The sequence below is a fragment of the Varroa destructor genome, unplaced genomic scaffold (assembly GCF_002443255.2).
Source record: "Varroa destructor unplaced genomic scaffold, Vdes_3.0 BEIS01000002.1, whole genome shotgun sequence".
Classification (NCBI taxonomy): Eukaryota; Metazoa; Arthropoda; class Arachnida; order Mesostigmata; family Varroidae; genus Varroa; species Varroa destructor.
Window position 1 is genome coordinate 19740990 of NW_019211455.1, and position 17664 is coordinate 19758653.

General features: G+C 40.0%; 1 long non-coding RNA gene across 3 annotated transcripts in view; it reads left to right on the plus strand.

Moving 5' to 3' along the window:
* The window catches only part of LOC147757482 (uncharacterized), a 70558-nt gene extending 58852 nt beyond the window's left edge, over positions 1–11706 (plus strand). For all 3 annotated transcript variants that reach the window (XR_015321122.1, XR_015321124.1, XR_015321123.1), the window contains one exon: positions 7935–11706. This is a non-coding gene — a long non-coding RNA (uncharacterized LOC147757482). The remainder of the gene's footprint in view (positions 1–7934) is intronic.
* Positions 11707–17664: the final 5958 nt, after the last annotated feature.

A 17664-nucleotide genomic window follows, 5' to 3' on the forward strand; every position in this document is an offset into this window, starting at 1 on the left:
TATGTGTTTCAGGTTTATATTAGAAGCAGGTTTTTCGGCCAATGGCGTGGTTGGCGTCCATCGATCGTCTAAGCTAAACAGAAAATATTAAGCTTGCCATCTGGTTTACACAAATGCGAGCATTCTTGATTGTAGTATTATCATAAATTGGATGACTATCGTCAAGAATAGTCTGCCGCTATAAATGTCTTTAATTGTTTTGTCATATGTACGGATAGGCGAACGCTTACGACTCATAAGGATATTTTGCCAAAGACTAAAAATGAAGCGAGCAGAATCTCGAAATAGTACTGTGACTCGTTGATTTATCTATCAAAATCGAGTAAGACATTGTTGTTTACACTGATTCGTGTACTTTAAGCGAAGAAGCCATTTTCAAGCGGATCGTATAATGAACGATATAAAACTGGATTTTTTGACCAAAGTAAAATGGTTATGAGATCAATTGTTGTGTTGTGATAATATCACGACGTTGTGGACACCTAGCGGTGAAACAGTTAACAAACATAACGTTTGAAGTTATTGTAATTACGTTGAAATTCCTCGCCATAAGCTCTACCAACGAACGAATTCCTGTTGTTAACGAAGCCGATTTTTGCCCTGCATATATATGCTTTTTTTTTTTTTTTCTCTACATGTAGATATATTTTATTCGTATAAGATTAATATATTCATTTTGATATCATTTGCTTTATACACACAGGGTCAAGGAGAATAGAAACATGCGCTTCAAATATTCGCTTAAACTGAGGAATCATCTTCAGTAGAAGGATCTGGGAATCATGTTGTTGGATGCTGTTGGAACGGCCCTCTTCTTAAATAATTCTAGCTTAATAAAATTCGGAGCCAGCTAGGCAGACCTTGCTAACCCAATTTTTTTACGAAATCGGAGACGGCGAATACTTAGCAGAGAGTTTCGTGGATTGATCGTTTTACCAATAAACAGACGCATTGTCGCAGATATAGATAACTAATTGGACCGGGCAGACCTGTTATTTATGGCTAAGCACTTGGGCCACTCCGATGCCGTGGATTCTGAGGGACAGCAAATAGCGCATCTGAGTGGTTAGAGTTTATCTCTGAGTGCGTTGTCATGGTAAGCCCAGACAACGAATGAACCGACGATCACTGGTTCAAATCCTAGCGTCCGTAGATTAGGATAAAAGATTTGTGAAAAAAAGAAGGAGCATGATATGCTCATATGGTTACTTAGCTGTCTCACAGACCAGTTGGAAACGTTCCCTTGCAAGACTTGTTTTAATGCAATCAAATGGGCTTCTTTGAAATCTTATCGCCGTGTGATTGAGGGCGAACTCACAATTATTTATTACAACCTTTGTGTCCAGCTTTTTTCCAAAATATTTTCGATTAAAATAAATCCAAAATGTGAGGGTACTTTCTTTATGCTTTCATATTTAGAATATATCTTTTATGCAGTAAAAAAAATATATCCTTGTTTAAAATTATAAACCACACAGAAAGGATGCGGGTCTGAATTTGGTCACGAAGAACGCCGTAAAAATTTTGATGGACTTGAACTTCCAGAAGACTTTAGCTGACCTGACAGAGGCAGGCTCATTTGGGACTTCAGTACATACCTCACTGGATCTGCTACATCAGCATATATTTGTCAAGCTAGAAAATTAATCTCTATCGGCTATAAACATTACATGCATACTATACAGACAAAAAAAATAAAGTAAGTTTAGGATATGTATGCATCACGTTTGTTAATGTAAGTTATTGTTACGCATGAGCGAATTCAGTAAACTCAAGTTTCATCTGCAAGAATAGATTGCATGCTCTTCTTTTCTCGTGTAAGTATCTGCCAAGCTCTCGCAAGAAGACATCTGTATTGAATATGCGAGACGCATTAGGTTTGCTAAATCTAAACGGATTTCCATGTGAATCTTTAACAATACTGTTTTACCTTTGTGACTACAACGCGCATAAATTATCCAGTGCTTAATACCATATCTCAACATATAGTGTTATTTATAGGGAAAATCGATAATATGGTAAAGACGCAACCACGAAACGGACACGCTTGGTGCGTACACGCGGCCCTATTGAATCATTTAGAGGAAACTGATACTGAGGAATAACAAGATCGATGTTGCGACAGTAGAACACTCAGCCATGGTTTCGCGGAAAGCTTTCGAGGGACAGTCGGCGTCGACTCCCTATCTTCCTTTTCTCATCGAAAACTAACTCGACATTTTATATATCCTGATTCGGTTCATACATTACAACAGTGAATTCCTTAGCAAACTGATCGCTGGTATTTTTCTCGAACCAATGTCAGTGTATGCATTCTGTTTAAGCTTTTACTTCAAATTTATACCTATCCATCTTCATAATTTTAGTCCTTAGGGCGTCAGAATGGTGCCTTAAGGAGTCCTTACAATAATACAGAGTGAACATAAAAAAATCATTGGATATATGCTAATTTCTTTAGTAAATTCAAGACGCTACATCTAGTTTTATTTCTAAAGAAACATCCAGTGTCTGCCCAACGCTGTGTATAAGAAGATATCTAGTCATATTTATAGAGGATCCCCCATACGTCCGGAGGTGTGTTGATTGGTCGGACTAGAAGAAATTGTATCGTAAATTTAAATTCCGTCTGAAAAAAAAGTGTAACGGGGCTCGAGTATTGCACAAACAAAAATTAGAGCGAAAAAGTAAATAGCTCAGGGCACGCGTTTACTGCGTGATGGGGTGCTATTGACTTCGTACTAGATGATAACATTCAACGCACGACACGCCAGCTCTTTTCTGTGTTGGTGTCCTTAGCTTTCTCCTGCAATTACCCGAGAACGAATATCCTAAGAATAATTTAAGTGGAATAAACTTCTGGACCACATAATATCGACTAATTTCTATGTATGACGAAGTTGGTTAGATACCGCGTTTAACAATCTCAAACGATAAACGATCTTTTCGCGAATTACTGGGAACGCAGAGTTAATAAAGGAATAAGAGAGATAAGGCAATTGTTTCGTGAGAGAATATCAAGCTAGTTTTGACATCCTCTGTAAGGAAAAAAAGCCTTGTGTGTAAAATCGTCTCCTCCACCTCCGGGTCTAATCCTGACTAGATTTGAGGTGTTGGGTAGCTGATGGATTGCTCCACCTCGCTAGAAACTTCTTAGTTCACAAACTTTTACTGAGCAGTTCACACTGAACTGGTCAGCGGTGTAGTAACGATTCAATAAAAAAAAAAAAAGGGTATTTCCAAGGTAGGATAGTGACGAGGTTTCTCAAGTGCACTTTTTTAACTCTTACCTTATAAGTAATAGCCAACTGGGGCTAGAGTATAGACATCCTAAGAAGGTCTCATATCAGCGTCGCGGTTGAACTGCGTAATGGTACTTACGTCACTCAAATTGAAGACCATGCAATTATTTTCGCTGCCCAGAAAATGAAATTTACAGCTGGCTTCAGCCAGGAAGAAAATGACTTTCTTCAAAGCTGACGATGCCTGCCATCCCTAAATTATATTTGTATATAGAAGAACGCATTTTTGTATTAATTTTATGGCTTCTCCCATTTTGATATTCGTGCCAAGGCCATCTGTTCTTTTGGTGTTGACATACAGTAGGAGCATGTATGTTAGTTCGTGGACAGCAGGATCCATTAGGGCCTCCTTTCAACAACTCCAATTTACGACGATCCATGTTAGAATACTTCAGCCATCAAAGGCAGTGGGCGGTCCTGATACGTTTTAATATTTGATTAATAAATAAAGCTAACTAATCTAATTTTAGTAATGTATAATCATAATATCAGCATGTATTTTCACTGCTTAGTGCATCTGAGTCGTAGGCAATAGACGCATGATGGCTTAAAGAACAATGTAGCTCCTTCTATATACATAAATTATTCCGGGTGATCCAGGGGATGCACTGGACATTTCTTTGATACAAGATATGTTCTATAAACTAAGTAGATTTTAAAATTTAAGTCTTAACTTTGAGACAAACTCTGCCACTGCAGCTGCAATGAGCATGTAAACTGTCTCACTTCCGCAGATCCGAGGGATTAGGCGGAAAACAGCCTAAAACTCCCGCGGCGCTTGAAAACCCCCAATCCGTGCCCAAGAGCAGCTTGGAGCTTAGTTTAAGCTTTCGTATGGAACTAACGTTTGCGCTAGTAGCGTAGACAAACTTGCTTATGTCCCAATGGTGTTTGTCACGCTTATCAAGAAGCGGACGGGAAAGCGAAGGGAGGCCAGCTGTTTGGCCTAATGGCGCTGCCTCCGTACCTCCAGGGCTGTCGCCTTGGTCAGAAAGGTGAGTCGCGTAGTAGTGCTCTAGCGGCGGCACATGGGTCTGGGCCGTTGCGAAGCGACATTGACTTGACGGCTATGCTCTCCGTCAACTTGAATTAGATTGCTTCAAAACAAGTTAACGTCTTCAAAACAAGAAACACGTCTCGTTGGCATGAAGAGGCACAATCTTTTTGCATCATAGTGCACAAATAGAGAAATGTAGCAAGTTAGGTTAGAAAATGCAGGTACCTATCTGCCTATAGTGAGTTACTCGGATGCCTAAAGTTGCCTTTCGTATGTTTCAAGTAAACGAGTTGTGAAAGATACCTTCAAAGAAATTTAAACATAAAATGAATAATTGAAAAATATTAGTAAGCATAAATAATAGAATACACGAGCAGCTATCTAACTAGACGCTTCAAGGTCATCTAAAAGATACAGAATTGGAACTCTGCAAACCTGGTTGTAGCGACAGACGCTAGTGAAGGAGCATTTTCCTATGCAAAAATGATTTCACGAACCCGCCAACTCAAGCGCCTTTCTTTTACAGCAACCAATTCTCAATAAAGGGCATTGGGCACTGGCGAAACAGTAATCGGTGCCAAAAATGTGGGAGCGTTTTACAAAATGATTTACTAACCTTGTCACGTTTTAATAGAAATATTTTAACTAAGTACTCGATAATAAAGAGAACACTTAATTTTTCTGCATAATATATTCGCTTAGGAAACTCTTGTATATATTCAGGAAGTTGCCTAGACTAGGAAAACGAAGATAAATAAAAAGTTTACGTACATGCTATTTGTATGGAACACGATGCACGTAAAAGGTGCTACAAATAGCAGTCACATGTATATGATGTCGACTGATCCGGCAGCACAGTAACTGTAGCCCTTGAACAAGGTCACTTTATTCCATAATATCAAAAAATACACATGTCGCAGGTGACCTGCTCACGGAATAGTCAAATGATGGAACAATACCATTTACTAGTGTCGCTAACAGTCAGGAGTTCGCTCGATGAGACGTTTCGTATGTTCCGGATGTTTTATCAGCTGTTTCAAGCTCTACTACTCTACTGTTTCAAGCCTTCCACAAACTCAGTTTCTGCGGAGTTTACAGTGAAAACAAAGCTAGGCCATGCTATGAAATTGATCTTTTTCTTTCCTAGGAAAGAACGCTCGCTATTATTTCCTTGGAGCCCTTTGAGCATTACCATTATGCAAGCTAGTAAATATTTAATCGAACTGATTTTGTTCGTCATCTAGGTGAGGTGTTTTAAGTATATAAACGTTTGTGAGCGTTATACATATATGTTTGCATACGAACCACACGAAAGCGTCTGTGTATCAATCCTTTAATTTTGCTGATTCAGTCGTATAATCTAAGCCATAATATGAGTTAATCTAACGACCAGATTCAAGATCGTTCGAAAAAGCTGGAGAATGCATATTATGGGTAAACCTGATAAAGTGTACTAAGACAGACTAGTGATTCGGTGAGATCCTGTGATTCGATCGTCATAAACTCGGACATGTGTGTTATTCGCGCTGCGGTCTTCCTTTTCCTGCGAGATTGTCTGCTATTGGTGATCAGCGCCACGGGATGACCCGCCCCTTCTAGTAAATAGAACAATTCCTAAACCCCTTCTTGCTATGCTACAATACGAATGACTGCCGAAACATATGTAGCACAATCACGGTTTAACTTAGATTACGCTTTCTAGTACCCCAATCGCGTGAGCAGGTGACAATTGCGTATTTGCTTAAAGTAGCGGTTGCACACAACTTAGTCGGCTAAATTTTACCACTCTTATAGAGTACTGGCTTATTTACACTTCTTTACTCAACTGAAAGTTCCGAATAGGGGAAAGTCAAGGTTTCTATTACAAAACCCTACAGATTGAAAGGGTTGTAGAAGGTGCTAGAATGGTGCAGTGTTTCTTCCCATAATTCCTAGTCAAAAATTGCAGCAAAGCTAAGATACGTATTAGTTAAGTATTGAATACTGCACTACCAAAGCAAATATTTGCACTACTACTAATACGTGCAATAATTTCACGAATTATATTGTTCTCCATTAATATCTCCTATTGTATCCACATCCATTGTGCACGTAGCACCTTTCAGAGGCTTAGAAATATCTGATAAGACGACATAGAGTTTTGCGTAAACCTCAAAAATATTAAACAGATCGGTGGAGCGCAAGAAGCCGGTATTATGAATCACTAAAAGGTCACAATTCTACCTTATAGTTCTATGCAGCGTTCGAAGCGCTGGACGACTCAGCCATTAAGGCTACGAGAATGTATCCATGCTTATGAAGTATCAGCCTGAGCGTTTCTGCCGTTGACGTACTGACATCTTAGAAACAAATATAATATAACAGCTTGGGATAATAAATTGGATTAGATTTATAGCCTGGAGGGGGGCATTTGAGGTGTCCCCTTAGAAAACTGCAGACTTGTATGGGATTATGGTATAAACTAACTGAGCTAGAGTCTACATAAACTTTGCTGATTTAAAAGGTAATCATACCAAAAATATGATATGAATTTTTAATCAAGTATAAAGATAGTATGTAATTAAGTTTACCTACGTTCCGATTCTTATCTTCTGTTGAAAGGGGATTCATAGAACTATTAAGGAATTTTTTATTCAGTAAAATTTATTTTCCTGGACTATAACTTGAATAACAATTAGTACATGAAATACTCCTTTATTTGGTCAATACGTTTAATCGGTACAAGAAGACACTTACACTCTATATTTCAATCTTTTTGGCAAAAACACCCGTTCGCCAGTTCAAAGTTCACGGAGACAACTTCGAACGGATCTAGAAGTGCTAGAAAAGCCATAGCTAATATATTACTTTAATTTCCAAACTTTGACGAACACCGCCTAGTCCTTAGTGCTACTACTATTAGACGAGAAGTAGAGCGGCGGGGTGTTGATGAACCGGTAAAGGCTCCCTTCTTTAATACAAGGTATCACCTTTTTATTTGACCTCTTCTGAGGTCGGCCGACACAAGCCATAGACTTCGTATATCTTCATATCTGATAATCTCTATGTTAACTATACTCTTTTTTCGCTTGATTCAATACAGAAACGTGAAGAATGGGTTTTCTATAGTACTTTAAGCGCAGAAAATAATTTTTTACAATTACAGTTGTCTGTATGAGAACGTTATTTGGGTTCAGGCATTCAGAAGGTGCGCTCTGCCATATGAGGGCACTGGAATTCTTATAGTCAGCTAGAAATAGTCTGTTATGCACAGCGCATTGATATTTTTTAATATGGTATATCAACAAAAATGTTCCGCTCGTTCGGGTCGTTCTTTTATTCATGCTTCAAGATGTTCAAGGTAGTAACTCATCCGAACTCCTAAAACAGAATAGTGGCCTTCTACTTTAGATAAGCAGGCAAGGTGTTTCGTTCTTGCAGGCCGTTTTCTCGGACCAGTAGAAACATGTTACTGAAATTATCGATGTGCTAGCGAACTGTTTTCAATGTCTATAACGACCACATACTTTGCCCGCTTTAATGATTGCTATATTGGTTAGGTAGGCATGCGATATAGCTATAGCACCCCGAAGCTTACAAAAGCGCTTTTCAATCTTCTACTAAGTAGACAATAACCTGTGTGTAACTTTCTATTTCAGGGATAACAGACCACTGAAGGTAGACCACCCCACTGGCTAGGCAGGAGAATGTGGGCTACATTAAATCTGCGCTGAGGTTATGGGTTTCCTTAAGTTCTTTCAGGTGTGATATGCTCTCGCTGGTGGGCTAACTTACAGGCTTGAGCCTAAAATAAACAGATCTTCTATTTATGGTAAGGTCATGCTTTGCATATAGTTTGCCATATGATTTTGTGTTGTTTGGGATATATTTCGAGCGCCTGTGAGTTGTCTTATTCTTCAAAATGCGCGATAGAACACATGTAATATTGTAAATGTTCACGAACCCCGCAGCAATATACCAATTTCACCCCACTGAATGCAGGACAGATAATCCTTGTCGTTTCTTGAAGTATAGGCAGTTCGTTCCTATTTTCTTTCCAAATAAAGTTACCCAGGCAGTTATTTTCCTCTAACCTAGAATGCCGTCCTCAAATAAGCCGCAGCCAAAAGGGGTCAGGACATACCGGCTACGAATATACAGACAAAGTCTGGGAGGAAAGGGGAAAAGAGTTTCAAAATAAGGCGACAAAACTGAGCCAACAGCGGCGATAGGCGGTTTGTCTGCTTGGCTGATGGAGGCCAAGCAAATCCTAGGATCAGACTAATGGAGGTTTTGATAGAAATCTTTATTCTAGAAGAACTCCTTTTACTCGTTCATGAAGTGCTGCTTTTCCGCTAACAGCCGGCGTCTGCAAGCCAGCGTTAGTTCCTTCTCGATATTCGAGTTCTGCTTGTTGTTGTACTTGTGTGACGGCGACAGGCAAGCGACCCAGTAAAGAAATGAGCGAGACGAAAAAAGGGGAACTTTGACATGATTTGGCGTAATACTGCTCGCGCCATCATGCCACACAGATGCGGGCGTCACTGCAATGTCTCATTGTCACGCAGTTTTATTTGTGCATTCTCCCAGAACGTAGGGCTAGCTTTAGAGTTCTGCGAGAAGGATTAACCAGGATATCCGAAGCGTGTAAAAATAAAACACCTAAGATTATGTGTACCATTACACATATCGATGGTACAGATGACATATGCCTGTCTATCTTTTTAAACTAGAATCACTTGGATATTACACCAAAATGTAAAGTTTCGCATTTGAATAGGCTCAGTTATTCAAAAGGATACGATCTTTTTTTTTTTGATACAGCTGCATATATACATTTTACTTATGGAAACAATACAGGGTTACGAATTTTGGTCAAGGGAATGTATGTCAATCCTTCGACTGCTCTACGTTACCCACCCGCCTGTTCACTCATAGTCGAGTTTGTCAGCTCGTATATATTATGTAGAGCAATTTTTACAGCTTCAGATCATCAATTTCTAACCTTTATTTGATTGATTTGACATCTAATTTTTAGGCATATTGGGAAGGCAACTGATTGCTAAATCCCTTCCAAACCACCAAGGGTACAATATTAAAGGAAATACTTTAATTCCACACATGCTTTGTTAATTTAGTTTTGAACCTCCTTGCGGTATATTTCATTTTCATAGGTGAAATAATGCCATCCAGAGGGATTATGCCTGTGTTTCATATCGGCGATGATAAAACCTGCGCATATACATACGAATTTTCGTTATATAAACGGTTCATTCTCCTTACATTTTTACGTTGGCGCATTCATGAATTTTATCTATCCTATTTGTTTAATTTCCTTACTTTCCAAGATCCGCATAGGAAAGTTATCGAAAATACGCGAACATCACATTTATACATACACCCACAGACAAAGACAACAAACGTTTGCCAGTGCGTATTTGGGAGCTCAAAGTCGTATTCCGCCTGCTGCAGTAACAACGGCAAGCTATCCAGGTTTTCATCATCTCTCACCTGTCACTCTGCACTAGTTCGTTACATTGCGCTACGTACGCCAGCGTTTTACTATAGATCCAAAGATGCTCATAAACAGTGTCATTATAGGTTTTACTTTCCGGCTGCAGTTATCCCTCTCGAGTTCACCGAGGCATAAGGCCACTTCCTGGACGCTAGAACCCCAGCTCGCCGATAGAGCAACGGGCTTCAAGCGTCAAAGAGATGTGATCCATTACAATCAGTAGCGTAACTCGAGTACTATCCAGCCTGTTCAAGGTTCAAGTGTTCCTAGAGGATCGAGTCATGTTGCTGCTGCTGCTGCCAGCTACGAGGCTGTCACTATACCTGGAGACGAAAAATGTATACTATGTTACTTGAGATGCTGATTAACGTAACAGTCTGCGTAATGTGGCACCGGTATGAAAATTGCTTTTTGTACCGCTCGAGCCGTTAAGAATCGTGTGAATACCGAGTGAGAGATAGAAGGCAGCCATGGAAAAAGAAACAAGGGCATTGAACGAATGAGGAGAAACAGAATTTTAAAAAAAAAAAAGCCTGAATCTAAATAATAAGAGACCACACACCTAGTGACAGGTACTCCATTAAAGGTTTACAAAAAAAAAATTAAGCGGAATAAGGGGAGAATACAATAGAATTTCGCTTCCCATATACAGTTCGTACATACTGCACAATGTAGACCCGTAAAAGCTTACGTAGAATTTAGATGCCAGCTGGGATCGCTCGATGTACTTTGACTGTTACCGGCCAGCCTGCTTTCCCAACGAGTAGCCATGATGCAAGATTGGGTAAACAATATAGGTAAGGTAGGGTAAATGGTGTATTGGTAGGGTCGACTAAAATATAGAAGTCGTCTGTTTATGGTTGGTAAGCCGAATTGAAGGTAGTATTATTATTGAATAAGCACGTAGACAGATTCCAAATAATTCTCATTTTACATTCTTTTTTTGAAGAAAATATAAACGGACCCTTATTATAATCTTGTTATTGAGATGTGTAAATCTAAACACCCAGGGTAAATTTTACAAGCTACGTCACACAGAAGACTGCTTGCGAGAAAACAAATCCTTACCCATTTTTATTAGGCTTTTTAGGTTAACATCGCCTGGACTTGAATTATTAAGTATTGAATTATTCTGTTACCAAGTATGTTTACATCTTCGGAGTCACTGAGAACTGCTGTAGCCCAATGGATGCATTTTATAATGTTGTATTATACGCAGTCTATTTTGAGTAAGCTACAAAATAGACGGCAGCAAAAGGCCGAAAACAGTATCAAGTAACTTTAGTAACTAAAGAAATGTACGCGCTATATGTCCGTTATTATATTAGATCGTATCGGTCGATGCTATGAATGTTCAGAGATACACAACGTTTTTAACTTTTTTGCATGTTTTTTGCGAAAACGATTTTTGACATCATCTAGACGTGAATTATACTAGTGCTTCCATAACACAGTTAGCTCTCGAAGAGTTTTTACACAACCTCACATTTTGTGTTACTACACCTTTTAAAACATACCTTTTAATAATTTACATTGGTTTCTTCGAAAACGTTCAAGTGACACGCTGAAAGACACGCTGTGTCTTTAAGGTCGGTGATATACGCTACCAATTAAGCTCGTCAATGTGTGGAAATAATGGTTCATGGGTTTAAGTCGTGTATATAATGATTGTATCGGTGTTATCGCTTAGTATAGCGATGCTCGTGTCCGGCGGTCGTTTAGAAATTGTGAAATAATGACAGAATGTACTGTCGACTACTACGCCATTTATCCACAAGTTCCCTTAGAAAATTCAGACTTAGACAATAACTGATGTTTTTATTAAACAAAAATTGTATATACGCAAGGGATACGCCTATATGCAAGGGCTGTCTCATCAAGACCCTACGACATTTTTTGCTTCTAATAATAAAAAAAAAAACAATTATATGTTGAAAAATCTCGTCCAGTTTTTGTTTTATTAATTTTCGGAAATAATTCGATAAGCAGTGCTTGCATTCGAACTGTGGTTAGCTAATAGCTATCCTGGATTGCAAGCAATGGTTTCTAGCGCACGCATCTGGTAAATACTACAATGGTAAAAATATGAACATTATAGCCATCTAGGCACACATAGCTGTGAAACTCTCCTGGCCGAGGGTAACCAACGGAAAATCTCTGCATCGAGACACGGTGGCAATACCATCCTATTCACTAAAAAAACATATATACGTTTGCTTATTTCGGCAAATTTGTACCGTATCCATACAAGCGTGTAGTGTCAAGTAAATTCTTTGACTACTCGCTTACTCCAAACAAGCTACAAGTTTTATCGATATGTCTTCGCCATATTCATTCATAAAAAAGTAAAGAAAATATAAACAATTTGCACATCGTGTACGGGTGGTGAGAGGTTAATTTGGGCACTTCGTTCCTTCGATTTTCATCTCTAACTTAGGTGCCTTATGCCACCCAATCCGATGTAAATACGTGCCAGGCAGCATGCACATCAATGTTATCTATCGAGCGACCCAGCAAACGGAGCAAACGGGAAGGAACGAGCTATAAAAAAGGCGAAAATAAGTTACTAAGAGCAGAGCAGATTGCCTCACGCGCTCGATGGTACGATGCGACACCGAGATCGACTTCACATATGCGTAGTCATAATGGTCGTTTCCTCCTAACGATGTTGTATGTGTTTTGCTACCTAATGTATGATGTTAGCATGAGCTTGATCTCAAAGGGATGAAGCACAAACGACCATGTGTAGCGATAAGTGAAAAAAACTATCTCAACGTGAAACGTTGACGTAAAAACAAAGCTGCTATTTGAAGTATAATAATTCAGATACACTGACGTGATTTTCTGTCAAGTGCTTCGTGCTTACGAAAAAACTTGTTATCACTTACAACGGAGAACCAAAAAAAAGCGACCAGATAGTTGTATATTTACAAAGTAGATTTTTTACATATTCGTTACTACAAGGTATCCTTCATGTAACAGCAGAAACTAGTCAAAGCGAGCGGCCTACTTAAGCTGCCTGACCTTTTTATATTTCCGCAACCTTTACTATCCTTGTTCTTCTTCTTTCCTCCGTACGTCTTCTGCTGAAATGGTAAGACAAATCATTCTGCTCTCTAGTCCCGCTTCATCAGCTCGTTGACATACCAAATGTGTCCGTGCTCGTGCATATGTATGCTCGTACGATCCGAGTAGGTCCAGTAAAGGTCGTAAATATATGCCGAAGGAGCTAACCCGGACGACCCCCGTCCTCAAGGAAGTGCCAGATGATTTTTCTCCGTGCACACGTTTTTCAATCCTTTTTTCTTTCTTTCAGTAAGTTCCGTCGAGCTACCGGTTAACGAAAAACTGCTACTTGACCGAACAACGCCGTTTGTTGCAACAACCCTCACTGGGATCCGCCCTTTTATCTTGGCCATCTCTTTCACTTCTTCGAGGCATAGTCAGTGCGACAAGCAAGCCGGGACACCACCCGCGGCAGCAAAGATAAAGCTATCTGCTGCTTTTCTTCCCCGCCTTGACCTTCACATCTGCACACCCTTTAATTTCCCGGCCTCTTAATTCCCACCGAACACTTCCCTTCCGTTATGTCTAACCCGTTTTTATTTTTTCTTGCTTCGTTTCTTTACCAGATATCCCCAGCGTCCTTTCCCATACCCCACATTCGCTTGTCTCCTTCGTGTCCATCGACTGTTTGCCAGTCCCCCTTGCGTCCTCTACTCTTTAACCATCACGTTGCTGCTGCCGCTTTTTCTCTTCTAGCAGCGCTACGCCACCCATCGCAGCTGACAAAAAAGGAGTCCTTCTGACAAGCCTAACCCGTCCGAGCCAGGAAGAGATCGACCTTCTTCCGCTTGATGCACGAAGGACGAACGCACAGGGCAAACGAAAGCACGAAGCAGCAACTATGGGTCTAAACAGATCCATGGATCGGTTCTTAGTAGAGCCCTTCCTTTGCCCAGCAAGGCCTTTTCCGTTGCGGCAGCAGCCTCTGCACCCATCTTCAGTGGCTCTGCTCGTCTTGATGGATATATGCCAGTGTCAGCGTCGCCTATAGATCAGGATTGAGTCAGTCACGTACCTTTTCATTGCTGTGCTTTCTGCCTCGCGTTATTCTCATGGCTTCGTTGTGGTGGCAGTGTCATTGAGTGGGGGGCAAAAGTTCTTAGCTCACGATGGTCTGGGCTTCTCGGTCAACCCAGTTCCTCCCATCTTGTTCTCTTTACTCCATCCGTTGGGTGCTCCTGTCGATACTCACCCTTGATTCGTTTTTCAGTCTATAACTCTCTCTTTATATATCTCGTTTCCTCTTTTTCCTCTAGCGACTAATGTGATTTGAAGTTCAGTTTGGTCTGGCTGGGGTACAAGACGCCGTGCCTTGCCGCGGGCTATTAATACGATTAAGACAGCCGAGGTCACCACAGAACGGGGAGAAGGACGAGAGCTGGGGATAAATGGGAATCACGTGAAGAGACGGATGCCAACCAGATAGAATGAACCTTAACTAATCGACCCGATAAACCTTGCGTGTAGGTTGAGATTCAAAAGGGAAGTACGAAGGAAACTAAAGGCTCATCAAGACATGAAGGCATCACACCGGATGAATTGCTCAGTATCTACAGGCCAACGTGCATCTAATACCATCACGCATGCCAGTCGTAACGAATCCGAGGTTCACTGAACCTTTTCGTCCGGTTTTTAAGCAAGTTTTTCAGAACATCTAAGTCCGTGCAACGACCAAATGCACTGCTAACATGCTTTGCTGAAAACGTGGCAAAGGTCTGCGATCGAAGGCGAGGAAGGTGGTAAAGCAACACTTAGTGCGCTAACACAACTGATATACTATGCGGCCTTCAGAAACTATACAGTTTTACAAACTATTAGTTTTTAGAGGTAAATCAATAATTTGTTTAAACACTAGCACGCCATCTACCGAGACGTATCTTTTTATTAGTAGATTTTTCTGCGATTCAATTACTTAACTATTAGACTGAAGGACTGTGTCAGAGCGACGTCATATTGGCATCCTTTTACTCGGCTAACCATCATATAAAGTCTGCTTAAGTCACGGAATTTCTATCTGCTTAGGCACTCAACACTGATTTCTAGATACGAATGAAACCGTACATATGAGTGAACTAATGGCGAATTTGTGATGGCATCTATTTTTATATAGCAGAAGCAACTAGGCAATCTAAGAGAAGTAAACAGAGAATATCTGACTTATATATATAACGAAGACAGACAGACAGACAGACACACTGAAGAAGCCCAAACTTGATCAGTATAGTACTGCAAACAGTTAGCTTTAAGGACATATTGAGCCCTCGTGATTAAAAAAATCGCTTTCAGTCGTTTTGTGGTGGATTTTAGAAATTGTTGGGACGCAGTTGCATCTAATACTTGATACCAAAAATAGCTGAAAGTTTGTGAATCTATGACAATTCCATGATTCACACATATTATCGAAATAGATAGATAGAAATATCGTATGCATGAAGGAAGGTGAGGCTATAAGGGACGTAAGTTATTTATGTCACTGCGTTTTTCTACCAAAAAACGCTAATGTGAAATAATAGCACTAGATTTTTGTTAGTTTCTCGATGCACACGGATCAAACATTTAGTTATGTGGACTCTGAATAGGTGAAACTATATGAGGCAAAATAGCCAACTCGCTTTCATATCATAGTTTTGTTTTATCCAAAGTGAAATTTTCAAAGGCAAACTGAAAAAATGTCCCGTTTAGCAAAAGTTAGTACACTGGGTTTTGTTACATGATTATACTATAGGCAGGGTGAAATGGGGTTCAAGCATGTAACCCGTGAAAGCGGATGGTGTCGATGCTAATCTTGTAGAAAGATAGAAGGAATCGAGTAGTTTTAGTTTAGAGTACAACTTAGCTTAGTACAAATGTGTACGCATCTGTGCGTTTTTGTCAGTTAAAGCGTGATACTGTAATTAGCGATCATTGCACCACACGTCGATGTAAACGTACCACGTGATAAAGAACGTGCCACGTGCGGTTGATTTTGAAAGCAATTTTAATAACTTTATTAACGTAATGGATCGCTCGGAGAAAACAGTGTTGTCGACTAATGCACCAAATCGCGGATAATCACGATCATGAATCAAAATATATGCCGAAGCCACAAACACGACGTATGCACAGGCTTAAATATGCTAGAGTTGGCTTCGGAATTGTTCTGTACTATTTTCCCTCATTTTTCGGTTAACGTCGTCGATAAGCATGTGCTAAACCCATTAAAAGCCTAACTTGCCGCTGCACAGCAGGACTTCCTTCATGTTAGCCCGTATTAAACAAGTCACCATGCTTGACCCACCTAGCTTAGCAGTAAATTATTATAAAGTATCGTCTCTTTCGACCATAATCACAACCCTATTTAAAAATACGTTATCTTTAACTATACCGAACGACTGGCTACATCGCCAACACCATTAAGGGGCGGTATAATTCTACCTCTGGCTGATATAATGGGGCTATATGGGCCAGAAACACAAGTGTCTTCAAGTAACTCGAAAATGAATGAATTACAGTGAGCCCATGAAGGAGCTTTGATGAATATACTGGTATAATTTTTCCCTTCGGCGGCATTGGTCGTTTTCTATAGTAGCGTTAAGCAAATTTTTGTCCATAGAGCCTCAGCCTCTTTGTACGTGATAATTGACTACACGTGATATAAGAAGCAGTAAGCAAAATGTTCGCTAAATATTGAAAGGTTCGATGCGGATGTAGCCGTAAAATTCATTTGTTTTATAGCCAAGTAAGGATGTTACCAAGCGTCCTAGACCGTACGTATATAGTGAATGAACGGACGCAGTCAGCTGTGTTGTGACGTACGGATGATGACACCTGACAAGGATATTCGGCGTAAGATATTACACAATATACCTTGTTAACCAATAAGGAAGAGTTCGAAACTGACAGAAGTATAGCGTTCCGCGTCATCATCGTCCCAAACGTAGACAGCATATTCATTAGTTTAGCACTATCAGACGGTGGTCCCACGGATAGGCCGACTCTACTCCCTGCGCGTGATTAAATAGTTTTAACTACGAAGTAATCTCGTAATCAAATATTGTCTTCCCATAGATTTCGCCTGCGGTTATCATAATGAAAAAACATGCAAGGAAATCAATTATTTGCGAATGTATTCCGAGGTAAGCTTTCGAATACCAAATATGTTGAGGTAATCATACGATGAAAAAGATTACGTCGCCGATATCTATGCACTATCACATAGGATCGTACCAGGAGATTTTTTGTAGCCCAGTCCCCGTTCGCAATTTTGTTGAACTTGTAACTTGCGAAAATAACTTTTTTGGGTTCTCGTAAATAAGAAATTCATTTTAATCAAATTATTTACCCATACTAATGGCCACTCTTATGACGCTGACATTGACTAGAAAATAGTGAACGAGTCTGCCACAATAATAACACTAGCTCCATTCGTAAATCCTGCTAAAAAATCTCCCCATGGCACCAGAGAAACCCCCCATATTCATTATGTGGTATAATTTGCTTTTCTTTTTAGAAGACCTTTTAAGTCCGAGAGAAGTGGTCAAGTGCTTCTTGAATGCTGAAGTGCTGACGCGGCAATCTGGCTGTGACATCGGTTGTTCAATTAATGATACCAAAGTTCCATAAAGACTTAATATCCAGAATAAGATACGGCCACCAACGGTGAACCGGGCTAGGGTAGCAACTTGAGGTCTCAGAACAGGGGGTTTTCTTGATATGTCGCTACCGCTTATTGGAAAACAACGGCACCTCAGTGATGGTATTGACAGTTCCTGGATGACGACACCCTGCATCGTCAGATTGCTCGGATAAGGCCAAGCTGAGCCTTTTCT